General features: G+C 33.9%; 1 protein-coding gene across 1 annotated transcript in view; it reads left to right on the top strand.

Moving 5' to 3' along the window:
- The window catches only part of DACH1 (dachshund family transcription factor 1), a 424,979-nt gene that overhangs the window by 263,071 nt on the left and 134,543 nt on the right, over positions 1-27,365 (top strand). The gene's annotated exons all lie outside the window — the stretch shown is intronic.

The following is a 27,365-nucleotide window of genomic DNA, read 5'->3' as shown; positions in this document are numbered from 1 at the left end:
GCCCAAATTACATTACATTTAATGAAATTTTACTCCTAATTCATTTGATTTAGCTACTTGCTTGCCTCTAATTTGTGGGTCAGAGAATTTCAGCAATTTTGTCTGAAGTGGTATTGGATTGTTTTAAATATGTGAATACTGCAGTTCTGTCATCCTGTTAAAAAGCAAACCATGAGAGACTCTTGAATGCTGAGAACAAACTGAGGGCTGATGGGGTGGGAGGGAGCGGGAAGGGGGCTGATGGGCATGGAGGAGGGCACTTGTTGGGATGAGCACTGGGTGTTATATGGAAACTAACTTGACAATAAACTATTTAAGAAAAAAGATCTCATTTTTGAAATGAAAGCTCATGTCTCTTTATTTATATCATCAGCATGAAGCTTGAAATTAAAATAGTATTATCAGGTTTTGACTTCTTTTACCTTTTGGATTTTAATAATAGACTTTGGGGGTTCAGGAAAGTGATATGTTTTGAGCTATATCCTGGTATAAGTAAGAGAGATTTCCAAATACACGGAGAACTCTGAGACTAAGACACTTTCAACAGATGAGGGCCACCCCTGACTTGAGGATGAATAATTTATAAGAATAACGAGAGGTAAATTTGTACTAAGATTATTTTCCTTTACAAATGTGGAAAATTAGCCAATTCCTGGTGCTCGGGTATGTGGTTCCCACATAATTTTCATTACTACTGTGGGAGAGTGTCCGTTGAGTCAGAAGTAGGGCTATGAAAATAGGTTTTCTATTTTAAATATATGGTGAAAGATAGTTCAAGTTGAAACAGGGCTGCAAATACAATTTTCTAAGTACATAGTGGTTTAAATAGGCTTTTGAGATTGGTATCTCAATCAGAACCCAATTGAATATTATTTTAGGGGGAAGTTTATGTTGTAAACCATTTATAAATACTTATTTCTATACAGTTTTCACAACACAAATGCAGCTTCCAGAGTAGACGAGTCAAATTTAACAAAATTTAAGTAGTGAAAGTTACCAAAATGTTTCCATCATGACTCCAGTTTTAGGTCTCCCCAAGATCCCAGTGACTATGGTACGATGAAACCAAATTTCAGCCAGCGTGTATTAATAGAGGGGGTTTAACTAACTTTATTTCTGTTCTCCCCTTTCGACAAAACATTCTACTCCTGTTAATAATAGTGCCTACAGTTTACTGAGCACTTCTATAGATGGACAAGCCAGTCAGCGCGCTTTACATGTGTTAAGGTATTCAATATAACAATGTAATAAGGAGGCAGGGACAGTGATGATTATCTCCTGACTTTGGAGGAAACCGAGACAATCAAATTTCCCAAGATCATGCACTTTGACGTGGCTGAACTATAGGATATGAATCCTGATTGGATGCCAAAGACTGCAGCCAAACCACAGGGTGAACTGTTGAGAGCCTGACAGTGAAATCACAGTGAAGGAGGTGAAGAAGTGATTTTGGTAGAGGGTTGTTCCAATGATTTTTGTCTTTACTGGGAAAATAAATTATTTTTAATGTTTTATTTATTTTTGAGAGAGAGATAGAGACAGCATGAGCAGGAGAGGGTCAGAAAAAGAGGGAGACACAGAATCTGAAGCAGGCTCCAGGCTCTGAGCTAGCTGTCAGCACAGAGCATGAGGCGGGGCTCGAACCCACCAACCGTGAGATCATGACTTGAGCAAAAGTCGGACGCTTAACAGACAGAGCCACCCAGGCACCCCATGTGGTGTCATTTTATAAAAGAAAGTAACACCTCGAATGAGTGCAATAGATTTTAGGTTAGGAAGACCCTCGATTCATGCTAACTCACAAAAATGATACCTCACTATACTAATTTGAGGACTACACCAATAAATAAATTTGAGATGACAGGATATTTGAGTGACATTTTCTTTAAGCTTGATTTAGATTTAATTTTAAATCTTTTGGAGTTGACAATGAATATTACATTTAAATGCAATGTTGTTGGACTTTCCTTTTATGCCCCACTCTCAGGCCCCCAATGTTTCCATAAAGCACTAGCTATAAGTATTTGTCCCAGAAAGCTCTGTGTGTGTGTGTGCGCGCGCACGCACGCGTGCGCGCACACACATTTCTATAGATTCAAACTTGCTGTTGTTCCCTCTGCCAAAAATGTCATTTTTTCCTTCATTAATCCACATTTCCAATGTTTCCTTTTCTATGGAGCCCTTCCTCACTTGAGTGAGCATGCACTTGACCTATAGTGCTTTGTTCGTATCTGTAACATAGTAAATGGAGATGCGTCTCTAATACAACATAATGAGATAATTTAATTCTCTGAGCTTTTCAATGCCATTGTCTTGATTTTCATAAAACAGTAAATAGTTTCCCTTATTTCATCTCTGTATGCTTTCTAAAAGTTATATCTATTTCTGGTATAGTTATTATAACCACAGGGCATTAAGCCATATGCATGAATATAGTGCATATAAGCCAAACATTTCCACTTTGCTTCCCAAATCCTCCAAATGTACACACACCAAAGTATCTTATTCCTTTCCTGATCATCTGTGAGCACCTCAAAGTCAGACAGAATCCCGTCTATAGTCCCCAGTGATATTTGGAGCAGTGAGTCGCATTCAGTGACCACTCAGTAGATGAATTAAATTAATAAATGAGTTAGTGAGTGAGAATCCTGAAATACAGAAATATTAATTGTTTTATATTTTAAGATAGACTGTTTCCAATGAAAAGGTAAGCAACAAGGTATGAAGGAAGTGTGTAATTTGAGACCACCCACTCATTAGTCATTTGGTTACTCTGTAAAGGAAACATATTTCAGAGTCAGTATGTCTGCCTGTAGACTCTACTTCTCAAAATTGTTACTTGACCAGGAACTCAGTTTTGGACATCTCAAATTTAAAATCTCTAATTGATGATTTTATCCCAAACCTACTCATTCTTCAGTCTTCTCATCTGTTATTGGAGACTCCATTCCCACAGTTTCTTGCTCAGACCCCAGACCTTCAGCCCTTGCTGGCCCTTCCCTCTCTAATACTTACATCTGACATGTCCACAGATCCACACACCTCTTACCCCTTCATCACCTTGCGCCTGGATCATTGTGAAGGTGTTCTAACTTGATTCCTTGCTTCCTGCCTACTCCCTTACAGCTGTCAGAGTGGTGCTGTGAGCTCCTATCTCAGACCAGGTCACTTCTCTGTGTATACCATCTCAATTCTTCCTATGTCATGCAGAGTAAAATAATAAAAGCTCTTTCGATAACTTATAATCCTACGTGATGGGGTCCTGGCTTCTCCACTCTGACGGCCTTCCCTCCCACGCTTTCACTCACTTGTCCTTAGCTACTCTGGCCCTCTCACTCTTTCTGAGATATTGCAGGAACCCTTCTGCCTCAAGACCTTTGTATTGCTGTTTCCTCTTCTTGGAATCCTCTTCTTCTGGAGATCCATAGATCTTGTTCTTTTATCTCCTTCAAATGTTACCTTTTATTTTTAAGGCTTTAACCAACAACCTGATTTGAAATTGCACCCTATCTACATCTCAAGATGTAGATACTCCCTAACCTCTTTTCTGCTTTGTTTTCCTCCTTGGCACTTACCATAATCTGACAAATCATGTAATTTACTGAGCATATAATTATTAGATTGTCAGCTCCCTAGGGCCTGGGACTTTGTTGTCCAGTTTGCTCATTGCTAATCTTTGTGTCTAGAACAGTACCTGCAACCAATATTTGTTGAAAGAATGACCTAACAAGGGATGTGTTTTAAAGTACAAAAACCTCTTAAAAATAATACTGCTAAACAAATTTAACTGAGAAAAAAAATTATGAGCAGGTCAGCTGTTCTTTCACAAAAGCATCAACTTTTCCAGCGAGATCAAAGGAGTAAGAGAGAGAGAGCTTCAAGATTCTTTGCACTGAGAAAAATGATGAAACAGTTAAAACATTTATTCTCTAAATGTGACATGCTCTAGGAGCTACACATCACTTCAGCTCATGTTTACACATTATGCTACTATAACTGCTTAAAATGTAGGGATTTTTAATTGAATTTTATGGCTGGCCTACATTGTTGATAGTAATTTTTATGTTATAGCTTATGAGTTTAGTCATAGAAGGATATAGAGAAATTTCCACTGATGTGATAAAATATCTATAAAAACAAAATGGTGTTTCCTTAGTAGGTAGCTAGTTTATGTATCTCTAAATCTCTGAGCATTCAATTATGAAAAATGCATTTTGAGAAAGAATATTTAGTAAATTAAATAAATTTCTTTAAAACAATAAGACTCAATGATATAACCTGTGTATTTTACTAGAATCCATATTTTTAATAAACTATTCTGTCTTTTCAAATTACTGTAGTAATGTATTGACAGGTAGAAACCCAAAACTTCCCTCAAATTTCCTTATTTGTGCTATCCATAATCAAGCAGATTATTTATTTTAACCCTTGGCATTTAAAATTATATTTAATATTTATGATTTATCAGTTGGATTTCACTTAGTATACCAAGAGAGTTATGAAGAGCTGTAGTTATATTATTTCATATTGTTATTGTCTTTTCCAAAAACAATTTTATTTTAATTTGGTAAAACTACTTAACATCAGATTTACTCTGTTTAATTTTTTTTTTTAAAGATTTGTTTTTTTAATGTTTATTTCTGAGAGAGAGAGAAAGCGTGAGCAGGGGAGGGTCAGAGAGAGAGGGAGTCACAGACTGAAACAGGCTCCAGGCTCCGAGCTGGCAGTCAGCACAGAGCCCGACGCGGGGCTGGAACCCACGAACCGCGAGATCATGACCCAAGCGAAAGTCGGACGCTTAACCGACTAAGCCACCCAGGCGCCCCTACTCTGTTTAATTTTTAAGTGTACAATTATTGAGTATAGATAGATACAGTGTTGTACAGATCTGTAGGCCTTATTCATCTTGTTTAACTAAAACTTTATGCCCATTGATTAGGAACTCCCTATTTCCTCCTCACCCCAGCTACGTGAGATAAGCCAGCTCAGAAAAACAAATACTGTACTACATCATTCCATTTCTTTGAGGTATCTAAAATAGTTAAATTTAGGTTACTGTCTTTTAGAAAGATTTTGTTTAATGGACAAATAGGTTTTTAATTGGAAATTATATTATTAACCTATACTTAAAGTATTCAAGTAACTAAATGAAAATTTTAAGACTATATTTCCTGGGAATGTTTAGATTTTAAGTTTTCAAAAAGCACATGCATTAATCAAATTTAATGTGAACTCAAACTGATTCTTTTTCATAGTAATAGTTATTTGAGATATTTTACTAATTTTACCATGGGAAACAAAGATGAAAAATGGGAATGCTCCATTATTATTGACCTTTAAAAATCTCTTAAGTTAAGGATTATGAATACTTTTGGCTGAAAGCATACATAATGTTGCTATTTTCTTTTGCCTCTATATATGCCCTCTCAACAGCACTTTCTTGAATTTTAAAATGGATAACATTCATTTGACATTTTGCAGTCTAAAAATTAAATTTTCATCCTTGCTTTGAATGCATCTGGGAACCTGGAAATGAAATTTTGATAGAAATGAAAATGCCACTGGGAATATTATTGATTACCTTGAATGTGTGGCTTTCATTTACCAATTAAAACATATTAGCCAAGTCGTCTGGAAGTGAATTGGTGTCTATTTTTTCAATCATTGGTATAATAGATAATTTACATCAATTGTTTATAAAAGCTTTCAGATGATCTTGAAATATTAGAACATAAAAGATCTTACTAATTTTGTAGAATTTAGACAACTAGAGAAACATTTTCAGAGTGTATTAATATCTTTGAATTATAAAATAGTCACAGAAGTTTGGTCAAAAAGATTGGTTTGAACATTTATACTATCTTTAATAAAAGGGTATTCCTCTCCTTCTTTGTTACCTGCTAATTTAAAAATAAGAGTAATTTTTAATATTGTCTCAACTTAATTCCTTACTTTTGTCATTCTGACATTATATTTAGATCCCCTGTGAGAAAGGGATCTATAAATACGGAGAACAAACTGATTGTTGCCAGAAGGGAGGGAACAGAGGGGTGGGCAAAATGGGGGAAGGGGAATGGGAGGTACAGGCTTCCAGTTATGGAATGAATAAGTCACAGGATGCACGGTATAGGGAATAGAGTCAGTGGTACTTATATAGTGTTATACGGTGACAGAAGGTAGCTACACTTGTGCTGAGTTTAGCATAATGTATAGAGTTGTCCAATCAGTATGCTATATACTCTTGAAACTAGTGTAACATCGTGTATCGACTATTCTTAAATAAATAAGACTTTTGAAAAATAAAATACAATCCCCTGTGAATTTTTCCTATCATCCTATGGTGATTTGGTCTTGTTCATTACTATTGTACACTATTCTTGTTACTAAAGCTCTAAACTCTCACTCAGGTAGCTACCTAGCAAGTTCATTTGTTGCTAACCTCTACTGATGGCTCCTAAACTTCAAAGCATCATACAAATGTTAATTATAATTCACTACCTTCATTCTTTTTCTTTTAAATATTTATTTGTTCTTTTAAATATTTACTTATGAGAGAGAGAGAGAGAGAGGACAAGTGGATGAGGGGCAGAGAGAGGGAGACACAGAATCCTAAGCAGGCTCCAGGCTCCGAGCTGTCAGCACAGAGCTCCATCCAGGGCTTGAACTCATGAGCCTTGAGATCATGACCTGAACTGAAGCCAGAGGGTTTAACTGACTGAACCACCTAGGTGCCCCTCATGGCCTTCATTCTGAATGCCAGTTCACTGAATGTCTGTTCTGACCCGTGTACTGAGTAAAACCTAGGCAATGCAGAGACTAAAGGTGGAGACTTTACCCTTAAGGAACTCAAGGAACCCCTTGGAGGAATATTGCACTTTTCCTTGGTAAAAGTGAGACGGTCAAGTTCTACTTGGATTTTTAGAACTTTCTAACTTCAAATTTTAATCCCTTTTAGTATTCAAGGTGTATTCACTACTTTTCTTTTTGCTTTGAAATCCCCTTTTAGGTCTATCTTGCTTAAGGATAGCCATACTTTCCTTTTTATAATTTTATAAACTCCACATTGACATGGTGTAATTGTCCCTTATTTTCAGGCTCTTCTCCTTCCTCCTCTTCCTCATATCAGTTATATGACAGGTACTTTGTTTATGCTTATTGACTACTCAGAGTGCTAATTTGATATCCTTGATTATTGGTGCATTACACATGACAGACTGAGGTCACACAGCTTTTTTAGTATTTTGTCCTTACCTGATTTCAGTCTGACCTCAACATCTATGATCTCAACCTTGACATTTCTACTTACTAATAATAGCTCTTTATTAATTACCTAGTTCTATGTATTTTTATGCTTCATGTACATCATCTCATTTAATTCTGTGCTTGCCCTTGATTAAGTGTTATTCCCACTTTCCAGATGAATTGTCTGAGGTACAGAGTGAGCCTCCATGCTCAGGGTGACAAAGGGAATATTCAAAGCCACCTGTAACTTTTATCAGCTTTCATGCATTGTCTGTCACTTCACAATGAATGCTAACTAGTTATTCCTTGTGAGGTAAAATTAAGTATAGAGAAAAGAGTTCCCTTTCTTATTCCCACCATTTAAAAAAATTCGGTTGTTGGGACACCTGGGTGGATCAGTTGCTGGAGCATCTGACTTCGGCTCAGGTCATGATTGGTTCATGAGTTTGAGCCCCGCGTCTAGCTCACTGCTGTCAGCACAGAGCCCACTTTGGATCCTCTGCTCCCCTCTCTCTGGGTCTCCCCTGCTTGCATCCTCTCAAAAATGAATAAATACTTAAAAAATTCAGTTGTTGGCATGGAAGTATAAGTTTTCTATAAGAAATTTTAAAGCAATCTTGTTCTTATGTTCTAATCTTGATCTTATGGTCTGAAGCCATATTAGGGTGTTATTTGACTTACTAAGTTACTATATAGCCAGATGTTCTAAAATGCCCTCAAATGTTGTCAGATGTAGCAGCAGTGTGGTCCCAGGACCAAGGAGGGCTCTCAAAATACTTTCAGGGACTCCAAGAGGTGAAAATATTTTGCATAATGATACTAAGACCTTATTTACCTTTTAAAAACCTTCATTCTCTCATGAGTGTCCTGGAGCGTTTAAAAGCTACATGTTTTGTGACATTGCAACAGACTGAATGTAGATGTGGATATGAAAATCCAAATGACTTCCTAACCCAGACATTAAAGTGTATTTTCTGGAAAATATTTATTTCTTACTAAAATATGGTACTTAAGCTAATATGTAATGGATTGTAGTTATTTTTAATTAATAAATATTTTTATTCCTAATTTTATTTCTAATATGATAAATATTGTCCTAGAACCAATGTGTGTAAGGAGATCCTGAAACTGATGCCAGTGTGTTTGAGAAACACTGCCATATAAAGCTATGTATTACAAATAAGACCCTTGATTTTTATTTTTATTGTTTAAGTTTTTAAAAAATGTTTATTTAATGATTTTTGAGGGAGACAGTGTGAGTGGGGGAGGGGCAGAGAGAGAGAGGGAGACAGAGAATCCCAGGTAGGCGCCATGCTGGTGCTGTCACCACAGAAGGGCTTGAACTCATGAACCATGAGGTCATGACCTGAGCGGAAACCAAGAGTTGGACAAGAGTCACCCATATGCCCCAGGCCCTTGATTTTTAGCATCTGTGTTAAGAGACCTTGATCTATTAATGACAAGTTTTCACCAGAGTTTTCTTTAAAAATGCCTGTATTCAATGATGGTAGCAAGAAGAATAATGAAGTAGTTTCAAATGAGACACTTGAAAGTCTAAGACATGAGGAAGCAATATGATGATCTCAGGAAGGTTGACCATGAAGATGAATGAAAATTTACATTCAAAGTCTCTGTTGGTTTTTGAATGATTATTATTTATCTCCAATTTGATCTTTTCTTGTTTTTGTAAATAAAACCTTAGTTCTGTCAGATGTCTTTGCTAAAATTTTTGTACACATCTCATTCATTCAGTTAGCATTTAGGGAGAGTAGTCTCTGTGCAAGGCTTCCTAGTCTGGCAAATTTCAAAGAAAGTATGAACACATAGTCATGAGTTTTATTCTGAACTGTGTAGTCAATGATGGAGCTAAGATTCAAGCCTATAGCCCAACCAATGAGGCCAGTTTCTATATTTATCTATCAAATTTTAATTATTTGGAACTGAGAAATATATTCCAACAAACACATTTTGAACATGTATTATGCTGAAAGAATTCCCATCTCTCTAATTAAAGCAAGGGTTAACTTCATTAACACATTTCTCCTTTGTAAACATTTTAAAACATAACGTTAAGTATGACTTTAATGCTAAAACACAAGAGAAACATTTTCCTTTGACCCTTTTCATAGATTCATATAAGAATATGGCATTAAGTGATAGTGAAGATTTTGTGTGTGTTTATAAAAGGTTTTCTTTCGCTTTTTGATATGAGATGTTTAAAGTGTACTGTGTAGCCTGTGAACCCAAGAATACTTTATGTTTTTTAATCTGAAGAACAGCCATAATGTTTTTTTTGATATTAATTTGCACCTCTTTAGATTTCCACAGAGGACATTTCTAAAATTTATGTGTAGCATAAACACTTCTTTTAGTTAATTGTAGAAGTTTAACACTGACTATATTTACAGCCCCGTAGGTATAGTTGAAAATTTACATATTAAACAGAGATGCTCTCTGGCATGGTTTAAGAAAATGATCTGTGTTCTTAATTATACCTTTAGCATAAATGTGTGAGTGTCATTTACTGAAATATAAAGAGGAAATCTGTGATGATGAAGATAATGATGATGATAATATAAAACATATTAATTATATTAAGTTGGCAAATTTTGTGTTTTTTTAGTATATGATCAATTTATATTTAATGAGGTTATGCATTGAAGTTTATTTCAATATGATGAAAATTCCAGACTTATAATTAGTTTCATAGCTATTTTATATCTTTTAGGTGAAGGAAAACTTCCATATCAATGAATTTCAAAGCTAAATTTCCAAACTAAATTAAGGAAGTATGTAACTATATTTACACTTTTCATAGTTATTGATTTTATTCCTAGAGTCAAATACTGATTTCTAGTATACAAAATGAGTATGTCATTTGACTTAATGAAAATGAGTTGGTTGTTCATTATCTATGTGGCAAAATTAAATTTCCCTATTTTAAAATTTTCTTTAATGTTTATTATTATATTTTTTAGAGACAGCGCAAGCAGGGAAGGGACAGAGAGACAGAGTTATAGAATCTGAAGCAGGCTACAGTCTCTGAGCTGTCAGCACAGAGCCCGGTGTGGGGCTCAACCCCCCAAATTATGAGATCATGACCTTGGCTGAAGTGGGATACTTAACCAGCTGAACTACCACACACCCCAGCATTTCCTATTTTTAAAAGACACTATCAAAAACTGGAAAGAAAAAAATCTCCTGTGATATTTCAAGCATAAGAATAATAATTATCAATATTTCCCAATTAATATTTGTCCTTTCCTTGAGCAGTTTTAAGGATACTTAAAACATAGTCCAAAATTAGAGTTGACAATTGCAAATACAAACCAACCACCACAGTAATAAAATCAATACTTACATTTCCCTTGAGGCCACTACTTACTGTTTGCCGCACCATTTCCTTAATGGAATGGCAGTTATGTTTGCAGAAACCTTGTAACTACCATTTTTATGTTTTAACTAAAAGCAGCTTTCTTGAAGAAGTATGATAAAGAAATTCTTGAGCTTCTGTTAAAAATTGTCATAACCGTTTAATAGTTAATAGGAATGCAGAGAAAGCAACCTTTCTCTTTAAAATCTTTTCCAGATAAACATTATAGCCTTTCATATGTGGTGCTGTTTTTCTGATAATGGCAATATGTTTTTTATGTGTTTGTTATGATGGACATTGACTTCATATTTAAACATCTCACGACACTTCTATAACTTGCCCGGTTTAAATGGACATATATAATTAGGGTACTTACGTTTCATTTCAGGGTTGATTTGGAGAGTGTACTGTCAAAAAATTTTTTTAAATGGAAGGAAGGAAGAAAGATTAGCAGTTTTACTCCACATATTAAGATTAATTTCAAAATCTAATTGACAGAATGTCTTACTAACCCATTTAGTTGATTTTTTCTGTTGTTTTGATGGGATAATAATTTCCCTTTTTTATTCGTTATTTTATATTTCTTATGAAATTATCTAATATTGATATAGCATTTTAATGCCAATTCTTTTAACAGATTTACATTTTTATAGGCTTTAATCGAAGTTAGAAGTTAATTTATCTCCACATTTGCCTCTGGTCTTTTTCTTAAAGATAATAATAGCCAAGAATCATTCAGGAGGGCAAGGTGCATTTTACCTCCCAGAGGAATTTCTGCATGGTCAAACTTTGTTTTTGAGAGAAATTGTACAAACTAAAATAGAGAGGTTGTGTGAACAGAATTCCTGGCCCTTTTTAGAGAACACCTTTTGAAACAGGATATTGAAAATAAAGTCCATTGGCCAACTCCGGTCTTTTTCCATGATGATGTCAGCAGCTATGTCGCATGATAAAGCTGCAATATTTTCATGACAAAGAAAAATTCATATCCACATCTTTAATAAATGAAGGAGGAAAAAACCCCATCCATACTGGATTCATATATTCCCATCAGACCCTTTGTGGCTTCTCTCAACTGTAAATATTGAGAGTAAGATCAGAATGAAAGGGGTGTTGCATCAAAATTAATAGCTGAAGTTATTACTTACAGTGTCACTTGTTTCCCATATTCAGGCTTTCCACACAAAGCTTTGAAGAGCCCTACAGGACCAACCAAATGTAATTGATACAAAATCATTGCCACACAACAGCTGCACTAACAGGGTGCTGCCGCTTTTACTTTAATCTACCTTTCTTTCTGAGAGTTTATTATGTTTTTGAATTTATTCTTTTGTAGATCTGGGAGCTATCTTTTTTATGGAAATTAATCTTTTTAGAAGATTTGTACTCTCTTTTTCAAACACTAATACATTCATTCAAGTATCCTATTATTCAGATCCAGCTGGCTTTTATCTGGTGATATTTACTTCAAAAAGCCAAGTTAAATGGTATCATAGATTAATTCTCAGGGCACAAGAAAGCTTTTTTAGAGAAAAAACATGATTTGGTAATTACTTGAAATATCATAATAAAAATCACAGAAAATGCCAAAAATGCATTGTATAATCTGTCATAATAGGAAGCTTCAAAAAGTTGTTTCATTAGAAATGTGGTATTCTGAGCCCCTCATAAGTTTTCACTACAGTCCAACATGATATAACTCGAAAGTTTGCTTTGGGTTCTAATAAACGGTATTATGAATTTTAGGTTTATATTGTTGTTCACACAAAGCAGTGAAACTTCAAAAGGGACATTATCCACTGCTATCTCTTACATAAATCAAACTGGAAATAAGACACATTTTACAATTCAATTTAAGATCCCACTGAGACAATAATGTTGCAAGCTGTGCATTTTGCAAAGTAATATAGTAATGTCTAGTTTGCATTTTTGAAAAACCAAATTAATCACACTTTATTGAATATGTTGGAGCAAACCTAAAATTCATCTATTATTAAAAACTTGTGCAACAAACACAAACTATATTTTATACATAAAGGACAAACTCATTTATTCATTAGGATAAAACACTTGGAGTTTGCATTTTGTAACTATGAAAGAAATGACATTTGCTATGGGGGCTGTTTTGAATTTTTAAAAGCAGTCTTTACACAGTAAGCTGCTTGAAAATTTGTTTTAGCGTATTCAATTATATCAGGTTTCAAGGCATTCAGATGAAAATAGAATTTAACTTGAAAACTTTGGGGTAAGAAAACAAAAATTGTTAAAGTAAATGGTATACTTTAAAAAGACAGCTCATTCGAATCAAAAAATCACTTTGTGTTTTATTTTACATGTGCACACATTAATATAATGTGAACTTTTTCTGGTTTTGATAAGAAAAAGAAAACTCTCCCCAGGCAAAATAGAAGCTTATCATGTCCTACCATTTTATCAGCCTAAACAAAGTAGGTACCTTTTGAACGCATGCATTTGGATATACAGTCCGATAAGACATTATGTATAGTATTGGGAATCAAATTTTTGTGGCATCATTTAGACATTATTGCCTACATGATGTATATTATATATTGTCATTTTTGAGGAATTTTAGTAAATCTAAGGATTGTGAATAGTGATGAAAAGCAAAGAAGAGCAAAGTAGTGACTAAATTTGGATGTTTATTTTACCGGTGCATATTTTTCAATGTCAGGATCGTAAACACTGTTTTGCTCTCTGCTGATGTATATAATATTCTGTATTATAACAGTTATTTGGGTGCTACAGAATAGTAATATACACTCTGCACAGAATATAAATAGCAATATTAAAACACATTTCCAGATTTAATTTTTCAATAAAATATTAAAGCCAAACTTGTCCTATCTCATAAGCCTTATTATTAAATCATGAATTTGGGGGAATATTTCCTTTTTGCCTTCTCTAATTGTGTCACTTGGGGAGGATCTAAAAATGTCTATCAACTCCGAACCTACTCACAATTCTCCTGCTTTTCTATTAAGAAATCTACATTGCTGACTCATATCTACTGGTGAGCTATTGCCCTGTGTCAAGAAAGAGTAAATTGTATCTCTTTATGTGAAGACTTCCATACAAGATACACATGATTTTCCTTTTATTGAGGAAAGTATTTGGCACATATATAAAAGGAATTCGTTTATAAGCCACGGGATTCAGATATAGGGAAGACTATGCAGTGTGCCCTCACTCAACATAATTGTTTTTTTCATCTGGCTCTGGAAACCAATTTGTTCTTCACTCATCATCTTAGAAAACTCTAATGATGGGGAATACAAGATTTTTTTTTCTATTTTATCAATTTCCCGGTGGCATGAAATATGAGAACCAGGATTCCTGCCCTGGTCACATCAATGTCAGTGCAGCAGATGACAGACCCCACAATGATTATTCCTGATGATGAGTTCCTTCTCCTCCTTCTGACCATCTGATACATTGCTTTAATCATATCTCTCCCCTGCCTAAGATGATGACCAAACTCATCATCCTGACATCTGAGAACTTTCATAATCTGGCCCTAGCCTACCTAATTCTTTTTGACTTCTGATGCTTTCCTAATATGTACTTTCTCCTCCATCAGTGGAGCTACCAGCTGTCATTCAGACCCACCATTTATGTTTGCTGTGTCTTCTTGAGCAGTTCAGGCAATTCTCTCAACTTGGTGTGCTCTGCTGTGAAGTAGAAGGGATTTAGGACCAAGGAGTAGGCAGTAAACATATTCCAAATCCAGCTCTTTTCCGAAAGAGTTATATGGCCTCCTGAATTTCATTTAATCGTTCAGAACCCGTTTCCTGTGCTGCAAAGTGACAGGATTGTGCTTGTTGGTGAAGTAGTCTCACCGCTTTCCAGTGTGTTCTCCTAATGCACATGCTTTCACGTGCACACATATATCACATACGTGCGAACATTCTTTCAGTCTTCTGTGACCAGGATCTCATTTAACCTGCTGTGTCACTTTATTTATTTATTTGCTGATTGTTTCCTCTGCCCACCTCCCAACTAGAATATACACTCTATGAAGATACAGATTTTTATCTGCTTTCTTTACTGCTCTAGGCCCAGTGCTTACAACAATGCCTGATACATAATAGACGTTTGATATCTGTTAAAAAAAGGTAATGAATTATTTGTGTCCACTTTGTGCTCCAACACTCTATGTATATTCAACTCTATTCAAATATATACATAAATTATAAATGTATAATGGTGTTCTAAATATAATTTCTTGCTCCTTATCCTGTACACTGTAACATTCTTGGCCTCTGGTTCCCTTTGTATGATTATATATTGATATTTTTAAAAAGTTATTTGTGTTTTCTGTCCTATTTCTACTTTTTTTCTATTTGATGCGGTTGCAACATAATCTTAATAGTCTGCTGGTTTCTTCCTATTTCCTCTCCAAGATTTTTAATATGCAGTATTAACTTGAATTTGCATAAACAAGAACATGAAATCTTTTTCAAGGCTAGAATTTAAACATATATTAACATTAGTCTGAGCAAATGCACATAAGAATCATTTTAAAAAATTATTTTCAAAGTAAGTAGAAATTGACACATTTAAAAATTAAACTTTCTATTCTAAAACTCTTAATACTTCTTTTTTGGATTTATTAAATTTAAAATAGACGATATATAAATATACAAAAAATCCCCCATAGTGTTATACACATAAGCCATCAAACAATACATTATTTTTGAATTTTTGTTCATCAGTATATATATAACAGAATTATAATTCTTTGTGTAAATGGTTCAAATACATGATAAGGTACAAAATATGTGGGGGTTTTTTTGATGTTTTATTTATTTCTGAGAGAGAGAGAGGCAGCGTGAGCAGGGGAGGGCCAGAGAGAGAGGGAGACACAGAATCTGAAACAGGCTCCAGCGTCTGAAGTAGCTGTCAGTACGGAGCCCGACGCTGGGCTCTAACCCACGAACTGTGAGATCATGACCTGAGCCAAAGTTGGACACTTAAACAACTGAGCCACCTAGTTGTCCTTCAAATACATGATAAGGTACAAAGTATGTTCAATAGATTTCTTTTCAAACTGAAGCTTTTTACAGAAATCTCATACAACAAAATTTCAGGATTTACCAAAGTCAAAACACACTTTCTGTACAGATCATTTAAGCTAAAGGAAGAGCTTGAGGTATTTACTTTGTTTTGAAAAATTGTGTTTTAGTCTCCTAACTGAAGTCTTAAATAGCTACTTAATATAAGTTACTTTAATTAAGAGCAACATTTAACAAGGTGTATTTACCCAGGTGTTTGGCCAGGCACATCTAAATGACAGCACCTGTGTACTGATTAGAATGGTTCTAACATTCTCTGCGTAATGATGTGAGAGACCATATGTGGTAAAACAGAGAAAAAGTAGAAATAGTGCAATATTTTAATATTGGAGGGGATATTAGAATTATTTAAGACAAGTTTTGGGATCACAATGGAAAATAACACATCATAATAAATTTTTTATAAAAGAGTGTCTTTTCTACAATTAGATTGCTATTTGTTATTCAATAATTAAGGATCCCTCCCTAGACAATAATTTTTAATAGGCTTCCCTTTACACTGAAAACATGTGAAATACAATATATTTAGTACAGACAAAGACAATTTCTTTAGATATTACTTTTATAAGTTTAAGACTTTAAAAAATTCTGATTTCTCTATTTGATCACCTTAGAAAACATGGCAATTTCCCCATTCATTATTTTTTTAACAAGGCATGCATCTTTTTAGTATTGATGTTGGGAAAATTTTATTGAAGAAAAATGATAAATATGATTTATTCAAATACTACAGTGTGTGTGTGTGCGTGTGTGTGTGTTAAATGAACATAAAATCTATGTTTAACAGTTAATTTTGGCACTGGATCATTGTGTGACCCTAGGTTGGTTGCATTCACCTTATATTTTTCATTGGTCATACTATGGTTATAATAGTTACACTAGATATTTTTTAAATAAAAAATGAACTTAAAAGATGTTTAAGTTTTACTTTATATTGACCTAAGTGTGTTGATATGATCAGAAAATCAATCCTCATTTTCAAACACATTTTGTAACCATTTATCTTATTCTAATTCATATTGTGACAGCAATCTAAAAACATATGTATTTATTCTTGGGAGAAAAGTGAGTGCTTATATTTAATTCCCGAATTAGAGTTAAAAATTGTAGAAATGAAATTATCCATATTAATGCTAATCATCGTAAGTATTTTTTTCATTGCCAGCAACTGAAGTTTTAGTGGTCATTTTGACCTTGAAAATCACCTGCCATGTCTGTCCATGAAAAACTGATGAAAAGTGCTTTGAGTAACATGTCTTCACTACATATAATAAAAGCTATGGAAAGAATGATTTGGTTTCATATAAACAGTAGCTTTCAACAGGTCTGCCATCTGCATGTAATCTACCGCTATAATATAATATTATTTCAATGGTCCTTCAACCATGCTGAGTTATTTGCGATATGTAGTCTTTTGATTTAAAGCTGCCTCTCTCCATAATGTTCTTAAGGGGACCTTGTCACTGTTGGATATTATAATTATTTATCGTGTTACAAGTTGACTAATGGTATCTTTTCAAGCTATGTTTAGCTGTGTCTGTTTGTGTGTTTTGTTTGTTTGTCTCTGTTCAGTCTATTTACCTAAATAGTACTTAGATTATTAAATCTTTATATCAGATCATAATGTCCTGCATTCATTCATTCAATGTTAATTGAGGACCCAAGATCTTTCAGTAATTCATGTTTATTTTCTTATTAAAAAGAATAGTATACCTTAGAAGTAAGTTGAGAGACCTGAATATTATGAACAGGCATTGGTACTCTCTTGTGCTAAGAATTTATTGTAGGGGTCATATACCAATATTTGCTTGGTCCTGCTCAGCTTCTCAGGATTCTTTTTCTTCTCCTTGTTTTGTTTTGTTTTTAAATCATTCAGCTGGCTTATTTGGGATTTATTATGTGGCTTACAGTACAATTACACTTTTAGTAGAAGTAGCTTTATACTTTCTATGCCCTCTCCAAGCATTGCAGCTTAAACTCCCACCTTCAAATCAAAGACATCCAAATCTTCCTCACTGAGTACCTGCTTTTCTTCCAAATTTAAGTTCCATATTTCTCACTGCTTATTGTCAATCTTTATCTGATTGTTCCTGAAATATATCATATTTAGTAAGTCCAAAATTGAACTGATTTTCATTTATTTGTAAATCAGATCTTCCTCATTAGGTAACTAAAACTTTGGATTGCATATTCAGAATTACAAAACCTAAACCGCAGGGCAAATTAGATCAACCTTTATAACAGTAATGTGGATCTACCTTAGAGTTTCCAAAGATTCATTGAATAGTACATGTAAAAACTTATTACCACTGTGCCTGACACATTGAAAGTAGATGATATATGGGGCTCCTGGGTGGCTTAGTCGGTTAAGCGTCCGACTTTCGCTTAGGTCATGATCTCGCGGTTGGTGGGTTCGAGCCCCGCGTCGGGCTCTGTGCTGACTGCCAGCTCAGAGCCTGGAGCCTATTTCAGAGTCTGTATCTCCCTCTCTCTCTGACCCTCCCCGGCTCACGCTGTCTCTCTCTCTCTCTCCTAGAAATAAATAAAAATATTTTTTAAAAAAGTAGATAATATATGTTAGATACCATCATCATCATCATCATCATCACCTCCTTAATAATCTCATACATCCTGTTAGTCTAGATACTCATATCATCTTTCACATTTTATTCTTTTCATCCCCGTTTGTATTCAAATGATTATTCAGTTCTGTCAAGCTTATTTCTAAAATACCAAACATGTTTCTTCTTCATCATCCTTTTTACCTTTCACTCCAGTCAAAGGATAAAATTATGTAGATATGTTTATATTTGCGTATCTTTCTCCCACCCTGTAAGCTGGTCAAGAACAATGGCCATAGCTTAGCATTTCTAAAAGTCACATTGAAGTTTACCTCATGTGAAGGTAAAAATTGGTCTGAGAATTGCAGCTTTCAACTCAAGAACTGAGAGTTACTCCTATTCTGTTAAGTGCTGGGGATACAATGATGAACAAAAGCTACATAGGTCCAACCATGTGGTGCTTGCATGAAGACAAGAAATGTTGAGTCTTTCCTTAGTAACAGTGAGAAACAAACAACTGAAATCCAAGCAGGGGAATGACAGTGTAAGATTTGTACTTAAAAGTAATGATGATATAGAAGTAGAGATGATTTATGTAGATGAAATAAACAGGATGTGAAATGGAATTGGACGTGTGTGGTACACAGTGAGAGAAGAGGAGATAATGATGAACCTTAGGTTTCTGGCTTATAAGTAGCTGGTAATGTCATTCTTTAAGGCTAACTAGGCTTGGGGAGAGGATAATTTAAGACATAGATCCATACAGATGAGAGGAATATCGAGGTAATTCCCATGAGTATGCCATCTTACCTATGGGGGTTTTATGCTTTTTGGAAAATTTAATAGCAATTTTGGCTCAAATGAGAAGAAGATTTTTCAACTTCAACATAAATAATTTATAACTGAAGACATTGTATAAAACAATGAAAACTAAAACTGATTTCAACTGACCATGAATACTTATGCATGAACATAAAATTGTTAATATTATATACCATGACGTTGATTACTCTACTAACAGTATATAAAGTATATTAACTTGAAATTTTATTTGATGTAATTGTAAATCTATAGGGAAATTACAATATCCTTAGAGAGGAGAATTTCTAGTTCATTTGTTTGCCTAATGGAAAAATAATTTGATGAGTTAAAGTGGGAAAAGGTAGAAATTCATTGACATTGGCAATGAGAAAGGTTAAAAGATGCAGTTAATTTAAAGTGGATACATTATACTCAACTGCTTTATTTTGAAGAGTAACATGAATATGTTTTAGATTGGAAAGCTTACATATGTTTTTAGTATTGTTATTTCTATACTTTCCATAATAGTGTTTACTTTAGCTGTAGAAATTAACCAATCTGTTGCAATATGATAATTTCCACTGAATAGAGACATTTGGCTCTTGCTTCCAATCATTTTACAGTCCATTTCAATAAGACGCCTAAATATTTAGTCCATACAATTTAGATATAAAATTTGGCTACTATTTCTTTCCTTGAGTCCTATGTAACTATTTACTCAGTCTAAGTGTGCTTTTGTTTTGTTTTGTTTAGGGGATCTATTTTACCTAGTTGATACTTAGAGCATAGTGCTAATGAATCCAAAGAAAGCAGCATCAAAAAGCAAAGTGTTTTCTGGTATACTTATCTCTGTCTTCTCCACATAAAGTATTTAACCTTTTATCTTTATAATAATGGCCTTCCTTCTTTTATTTTAAGTTGTATCAAAACTTTCTGGAATTTGGTATGAAATCAGGGGAAATACGTATAGTATTGAATTCTGTATACAATTCATTCTAATAATTTTTATGAATCTAAAACCAAGGTTTTTCAGTTAAGTTCCTCCTATATGTGCAAACATATGATATTTAACTGAGGACCATGGGGGAGAAGAACGGGGGAAATGGTGGGGGAAAGGGAGAGAGGCAAACCATGAGAGACTCTTGAATGCTGACAAAAACTGAGGACTGATGGATGTGGGGGTTGTGAGGAGGGGATGGGCATGGAGGAGGGGACTCGTGGGGATGAGCACTGGGTGTTATGTGGAAACTAATTTGACAATAAACTATTTGTAAAAAAAAATAAATAAAATAAAATATGGAGCAAATAGGGAATTTCCAGAGATGCGATGTAAAAGTAAACGCAAATAATGGAATATCTGTTCTTCAAAAAAAATAGTAAATAAAAAAATAAATAAAACCAAGGTTTTAAAAATGTTAGCCATTGTGTATCTTAAGTTACCTAATGCTGTTCTGGTTTTCCATGATTCCTCAAAGATTCTCAGGATAATTGTTTTTTTGTGTCTCCCTGTTCTTTAAGGATCCGCTTAAGTATCCATTTGATACTTGTGACTTGAACTTCAGCTCTGATTTTACAATTTGTTTCTTATTCTTTCTGGTTCAATAATCATTAGACATAGCGAAGAATATTCAAGTAAAAATAAAAAAAAATAAGCAGCTCTTATTCTAGGGTTTTATACTAGATTGTAGTATTTTATACATCACTTTGCATAGGTTGTTAATTTATGTAACATCGCAGAATATGTAACGGAATAGAAATGTCTCCACTTGGTGAAGAAATCTGACTATAAGAATTGTTCTGATGAGTCCAAGGATTTTAATAGCACCAATGTCATATTATCATCATTATGTACATATATATTTATATAATTTATATATAATTATTTTGTGTATAAAATATAATATGTATATTATTCATATATATAATAATTTTATATATAATAAAATGTATTGAAATATCTCTTCTCTCAAAAGAAAACATCATAGATAAAATAGAAGCCTTATTGTATTATAAGAGTTTTAAATTTCTTAGTGACAAATATTTAACACTCAGGTAACACAGAGTAAGGTTTAATTGATAAGAGATAGCTAAAGAAAATATGTCTAAATATTGCTGGGAGAGTAACATGTTTACCTAAATAACTCCTATTTATTGGTAGTGGGATAGTTAGAATTCAAGGCAATACTATTCTTTCCCTCTAAGAAAAAAAGTAAGTTGATATTAGAACATAAGCTAAGCAGGATTGGTTATGTAACAGCCAACCAAGTTTGTTTTTCCCCAGCAATTCCAAATCAAACATGAGACGCGTACATATACAAATTTTAGACTCTGGAAATGCCCAGCTCTGTGGGCATCATTTTGCAATACCAACCAGCAGGGATTTGTGGTGTTTCTTTTTTGCTGAACCACTGCACCTATACTGGAACATTTTATTTTACTATTTTATTTTATTATTTTATTTTGTCTTGTTTTTTTTTAATTGTGCCCTTAAATAATTGTTTCCCCAAAATATTACTTCCTCTCCATTTTAATATAAAGTAATTTGATGAAGTTGAACCAAAACACCAAAAGATTTCAGTGTTTATATATGCTAACATAGATCAACTCAGATCATTATCCAGAAAAAAAGATTTACAAAGATTACATTACATTAACTCATGAGATGACTGTGTCTTCTGTTTATGCAAAATGCTACTAGTACTGTTGACATTTTATACCTCATTTTTAAGGTGAAAAAATAACAGGCAATAACTCGTTTATTCTCACTTACCTTTGAAATAACATCTAAACATTGTAGTGTCTGTGACTAGTATTTGCTTTTACTGAATAGTCTTGTTTCCATTGTTAAGGTAGTGTTGACATCCTTCTAAGTAGTCTCCAATGGTATGTAGTAAATGCCTACTCTTGCCATCATTTTCATTGTAAACGAATCTTGACAATGTCAGGTTCCCGTCACAGTCTATCAGTGTCACTCACTAAGCAGTGGTGTGACCATTAGTCCCTTTGAGATTTGCCTCCTTTATCAGGGTCAGCCTGTGGGAAGATCTGAATGAACAGTTACATGTTACCTAGGTATAAAGGGTAATAACATTTACATGTACTTTTACTATTTTAATGCATGGTAGCTGAAAGATGTTCATTTTTTACAGATCACCTTAATTTTGTGTTTATTTTATATGCAAAATATAAATTTTTATATGCAAAATATTTTCTATCTAAAATTCATGATAGTATACTATCGCCTTCCCTTTTAGAATCTATTCCTCATTATATATATGGAGGATTCAGTAATAAATATGATTATCTGGGCTAGGATATTTGGTGCCACTCATAGACATACTCAAGTTAGTGGTTTTTTTTTTTTTAATTAAAGATAAACTAATAATATCCTTCACCACAAAATTTTATATTTTCTTTTCCACTTAAAAGTTGGGTTCCACAAAACAAAGTGATCTTCTTTGCCAATGATCATCTCCACATTTAATCATTCTTTAATTTTTTTTCATGGCAATATTTTTTTTGAACTTCTGTCTCAATTATAATTGTTTCAGTTGATTTGCAAAATAACATTCCAAATGCTTAGGGTTCACATTTCTTTCCTTTATTTCAGTTTACTCACAAGAATGACTTACTAAATTTTTATTTATAATTGAGCCATATTTATTGTTGGTTCTATTAAAGATACCATGTAAAGAGGTATTCAATAGTATTTTTCCTGTGGTCCCACACAAGAACACAAGTTACCAGGCACACCTCATTTTAAAGAAAGTGAAAAGCACCTGCTACTTATCACTAGCACCTTAACCAGCCTATCTTTACTATCACTCCAGACCCCAAATATTCTCCTCCTTCATTATAAGAGAGTCGGACCATCGAGAGAGGAGATTTGAAGAAATCTTTATAGTGAATAGACAGCATCTAATGGAAAGGCTGTGATTCAGTGATCTCTTTTTGAAAGTGTTTCCACACCACCACTTGAAGGGAGGGGTTTCCAAGGGAATTACTCAAAGTTTACAGGTGCCTCCCCCTCATTTCAAAGCTGGATTTCCGTTTTGGTGTGAACTGCTGATCTGTTTTCTGTATATATTTGAGCGGGGGATAAGGAATTGAGAGGTGGCAGGGTAGAGAGAGTGGCCATCATCAGAACAAGAGGACCCACACCAAGAGAAGGACCTTCTTGGTAAGTGGCAGTAGCAGTTTGGGAAGCTTAGAAGACCAGGAAGCTGAAGGAGGTGTCCATTGTTAGGGACTCATGCTGCTAGGAAATTCCTCTGGAAGGGACCCTCTTAAAGGACCAGACATGACTTAGTAGGAGATACTTAGCATTTAGGCACCTGCCATGTGGAAGATGTAAGTGGCTGAAAGGCATAGTCATAGAAGCAGGGAGGACATGAACTGGAACTAGTTGGGTAGGAGACCTTTATCCTACTATCCAGGAGAAGGAAAGGAGGAGGATGGATGAAAAATTAACCAAGCCCTTGTCTTCCAGGCTACCTAGGTTCTAGGGCTGGCCAGTGCTGATAGAGATGGAGAAACAGAGATGAGTGTTAACTAGAATGGATTTTTTTAATACTCAAGGTTATTAAGGGACAGAAAAGGGAGCCTTGACAAAATGTGTTTGAAGGCACAAACACATTTTCCTCCTTTTTTTGGAGGAAAAAAAATTTTCTATTTGTAATTCAGCAGTTCTGAATGTCCCATCATCTGGCTACTTTTAGAGTAGAGATAGTTTTCAAAATTTAAGGGTTTCTCCCCAAAGCAGTATATTTCTGCATTTAAAACCTGGTCCATCATAAAATATGTATCACAAAATATGATAAAATATAGAATAGGGGCAACCCAAGAAAAGTAGTCTGAGCTCTGAAAAAGACCAAGATAGTCCATCAAGTTGTTTTACTTTTTCCCCCAGAATGTATAACTGTTTTATTGTTTGGGTGGGAAGCGTGGAAGATGGGAGAGAAAGTCCCATACCCAGTCTTTACAAATTCAAGTTTCAGAAACACTAAATTTTAAGATAACTTTGCTGAAGAATGCACATCTTTTTACACAAAGGAAAACTAAGCACACATAATCACTTTTTGTATATAAGATCCATATCTTTGTGTACATTTTTATTGGTAAACTCTTAATATCTGTGCAGTAGGCAGGTAAGTGAATTGTTTCAGATAATGGAACATGCATAATTAATAGTCTTTTAGCTAGAGACAGACTGGTAATCAGGCATTATTTCAATTTTTTTCTTGCATTTATGTACCACTTCCCTCTGGCTGTGTGTGTTGCAAGACTCCATTTGTTAATTTTCACTCCACCAAAATCATGCCATAGCATTAATAGCTGGCCTTCATTGTGCTTGTGGTTACACTTCTTAATTTCAGCATCTAGCAGCCGCCTATTGCATTCTACCTTCAGCTGAACCTATGTAGTAAGCAGATATCTAGTCTGACAGTGTTCCTGCCCTTCTCCACAATCTGTGCGTAGGCATGGGAGATCTCTTTCCCTTCAGTTCCTTCCCCCCAACATTAAGATGATTACAATGATTACAGATCTCAAGTAATCAACAGTTGGATCCACTGAGTCTTTTCATGAACTCATGACCCTTTTCCTTTCCTTAAACCATTTTAGAATTTTACTGTGTTTTTTGAGTTTTTGCACACATGCCTTGACATCCTATGATAGTATATGTTCTTTGAGGACATGAAGGCTAGATCATCTTCACCTTGGTCTTCCACTGTAAAGTCAAGAAACAGTTTGATTCAGTAAGAATGGGGAAAGAGAAATGAGTCAGGTTTTTTCTGTTTCTAACTCTCCTTACCAAATATTAGAATTTCCTATATATTTTATCTTCTGTCTCTTGCAATATTTCCTGTGGTCACAGTGGCAAACTTTAACTTTAAAGGTATACATGTGTGTATATACATTTGCACGTAGGCATAGTACATATATACTGGCTTATATCACTAAACATATTGGCTTAACCCAAAGCACTTGAAATTATACATTTAATAACTATGGGTATGTCTCGTTCTGAAGTGGCCTATTTTCAATTCTTATTTATTCATGCTAATAGAGGAAAAGGATGTTATAAATAATGCAAAAATCACTTACAGCTGACTTAGTTATATATTGTATATTTTTCATCAGACTTAGTTTCTTAATTGTTTGCTCTATGTATTACCCAAATGAGCTAACATCATGAGTATTTAACAAATGATGATTGGCGGAGATGGCTAGGAGCATTTTATGTAGTGGGAAAATCCAATCAAGTGTTATCAACTTGCTATGGAAAATTCACATGTGGATGATTGATATTTACCCTCACACAAGGGACTAATATCCTGTGATGCAAAAGAGATGTGAAAATAGATAGTATTTTGTCTATAATCTGTTTCAGAATGATTCAATCAGAAGTTTGGCTTAATATTTTATACCTTGATAATGTGAAAAAACAAAGTCACGGTGCTTCTCCACTATGAGAGTAGAATTGAGATATATTTGGAAAAATGACTTTTTCCAATGTATTAACTGGCAATCAGAATTCAAATAAAAAGAGAAATTGGTTCAAGTGAACAGAGAAACAAAAGGAGATAATAGATATAAGCAGAACTCAAACTGAATTTAAAATAATGAATGTGGGTATTTTACTGTACTCTGTCTCTCAATTATCCTCAAATAAGCAACATACTATAAAAATGTAATGCTTGCATTTATTGGATATTTTAAGTGAAATGTGTAGAGAAAATTATCCATTAATTACAAATTCCCAATCCAGTTTTCATATTCAAATAACTTTTATTCCAAAGTGTTATTTCTATACCAATTGTCATAATTATGCCTCAACTATTGTTTTTAATGATACTATAAAAAGTAAACATGTAAAGAAAAAATTTGCACATACATCGATAAAAGCATTATAGAGTAGAATTTTTATCATGTTCCATCACCAAATATTTTCTTGACTTCATACATTTGAAAAATTCACATACTTCCAGTTTTTGCATGTTTGACTAGGACATTGGCGTAAGTGTCAAAAAGGTGTGAGTAGAGAAATAAAATAGGTCCATTTGTGAATATGGAAGTGAACTTTTATATCATATTGTAGGAACAAGCTGGAGAAATTTCGTTTATGTGAGTCATTTCTGGATGAAGCTATAAACTCTTTTTTAGCCAAAAGCTGTCATGGTTTCTTATAAAATAATAAAGATAATAAAGATATCCATTTTAATTGATTCTTTTCATTGTTTAATAAAATTGCTTTGTTTGATTGCTGAAGAATTTGAATTGGGTTTTCATTACCCACTTCTGAACAATTTACTCTAAGTTTCAGACAGTATTGAGCTAATGAGTTTGAATTTATATTGAAGCTTAACTGTCTTCATGAAGTAAATGGAAAAAAAATCATGACAGTAACTAAGTATTCTTCATTAAAAACTATGTCATAGAGATTTTACAATGAGGCTTTTAATAGAGCTAAAAAGCATTTAAATTGGAGTTTTACCAACTTTGCTGTTTCTAAGCATATTATATGAAAATATGATTTCTTTTCCTTTTTTAAGAAATGAAAACTCATAAGCCGACTGGGACATTACAGAAATTTCCTTTCAAGTTGGTTGTTTGTATATTCAACAGATTCAGCTAATAAGTTAGTATTAATTTAATTGGGTGGCATGGCTAAATTGAAATTATTCATAAATACCTTCTAAGGTGTATCCTATTAAGGTGTTTAAAAATCTACTGAAATCCAAGACATGGCCCCATTATTAAAACGAAAGCTCTCAAATGTACTGTTTTTGCTTTGACACTATATTGCCATAATCATCAGCTTTTGTTTCCTTATATTTAAATAAAAGTGATATATTTATTGATGCACACATAGTTAATATATTGCTTTGACATTATTCACCTTCGTAAAGTGATCTTTTAGGCTCTTTGTGCTGTGTCTAAACAAGTTGGGCATTTAATGATTCCATGTTTAGGATTTGTGGGGGAATTAAGTGAGGAACTTTAACTCTGAATGGTGGCTAGAACATCATTTAATACAGGGTAACTTTACAACTACCAGGGGTCTTCAGTTCCAAGAAGTAATTAATTCTCTAGGTATATAGTGGAGCCCATTTTATCTTAATTTGGTTAGTCAAACCAGATTAGACTCAAAAAGTTGGCTAAATATTGTAGCATTTTTAAAACTGTGGAACCATATAAGAAATAGTTAAACAGGAATGAAAATACAGTTTCGGGGAAATTTCCTTACTTGAGGTTATTTTCCAAGAAATCACTTGGCCAACTCAAAATGTGATA

Source organism: Crocuta crocuta, unplaced genomic scaffold (genome assembly GCF_008692635.1).
Source record: "Crocuta crocuta isolate KB4526 unplaced genomic scaffold, BGI_CrCroc_1.0 scaffold115, whole genome shotgun sequence".
Taxonomy (NCBI): domain Eukaryota; kingdom Metazoa; phylum Chordata; class Mammalia; order Carnivora; family Hyaenidae; genus Crocuta; species Crocuta crocuta.
This window is presented reverse-complemented; position numbering and strand designations above follow the sequence as displayed.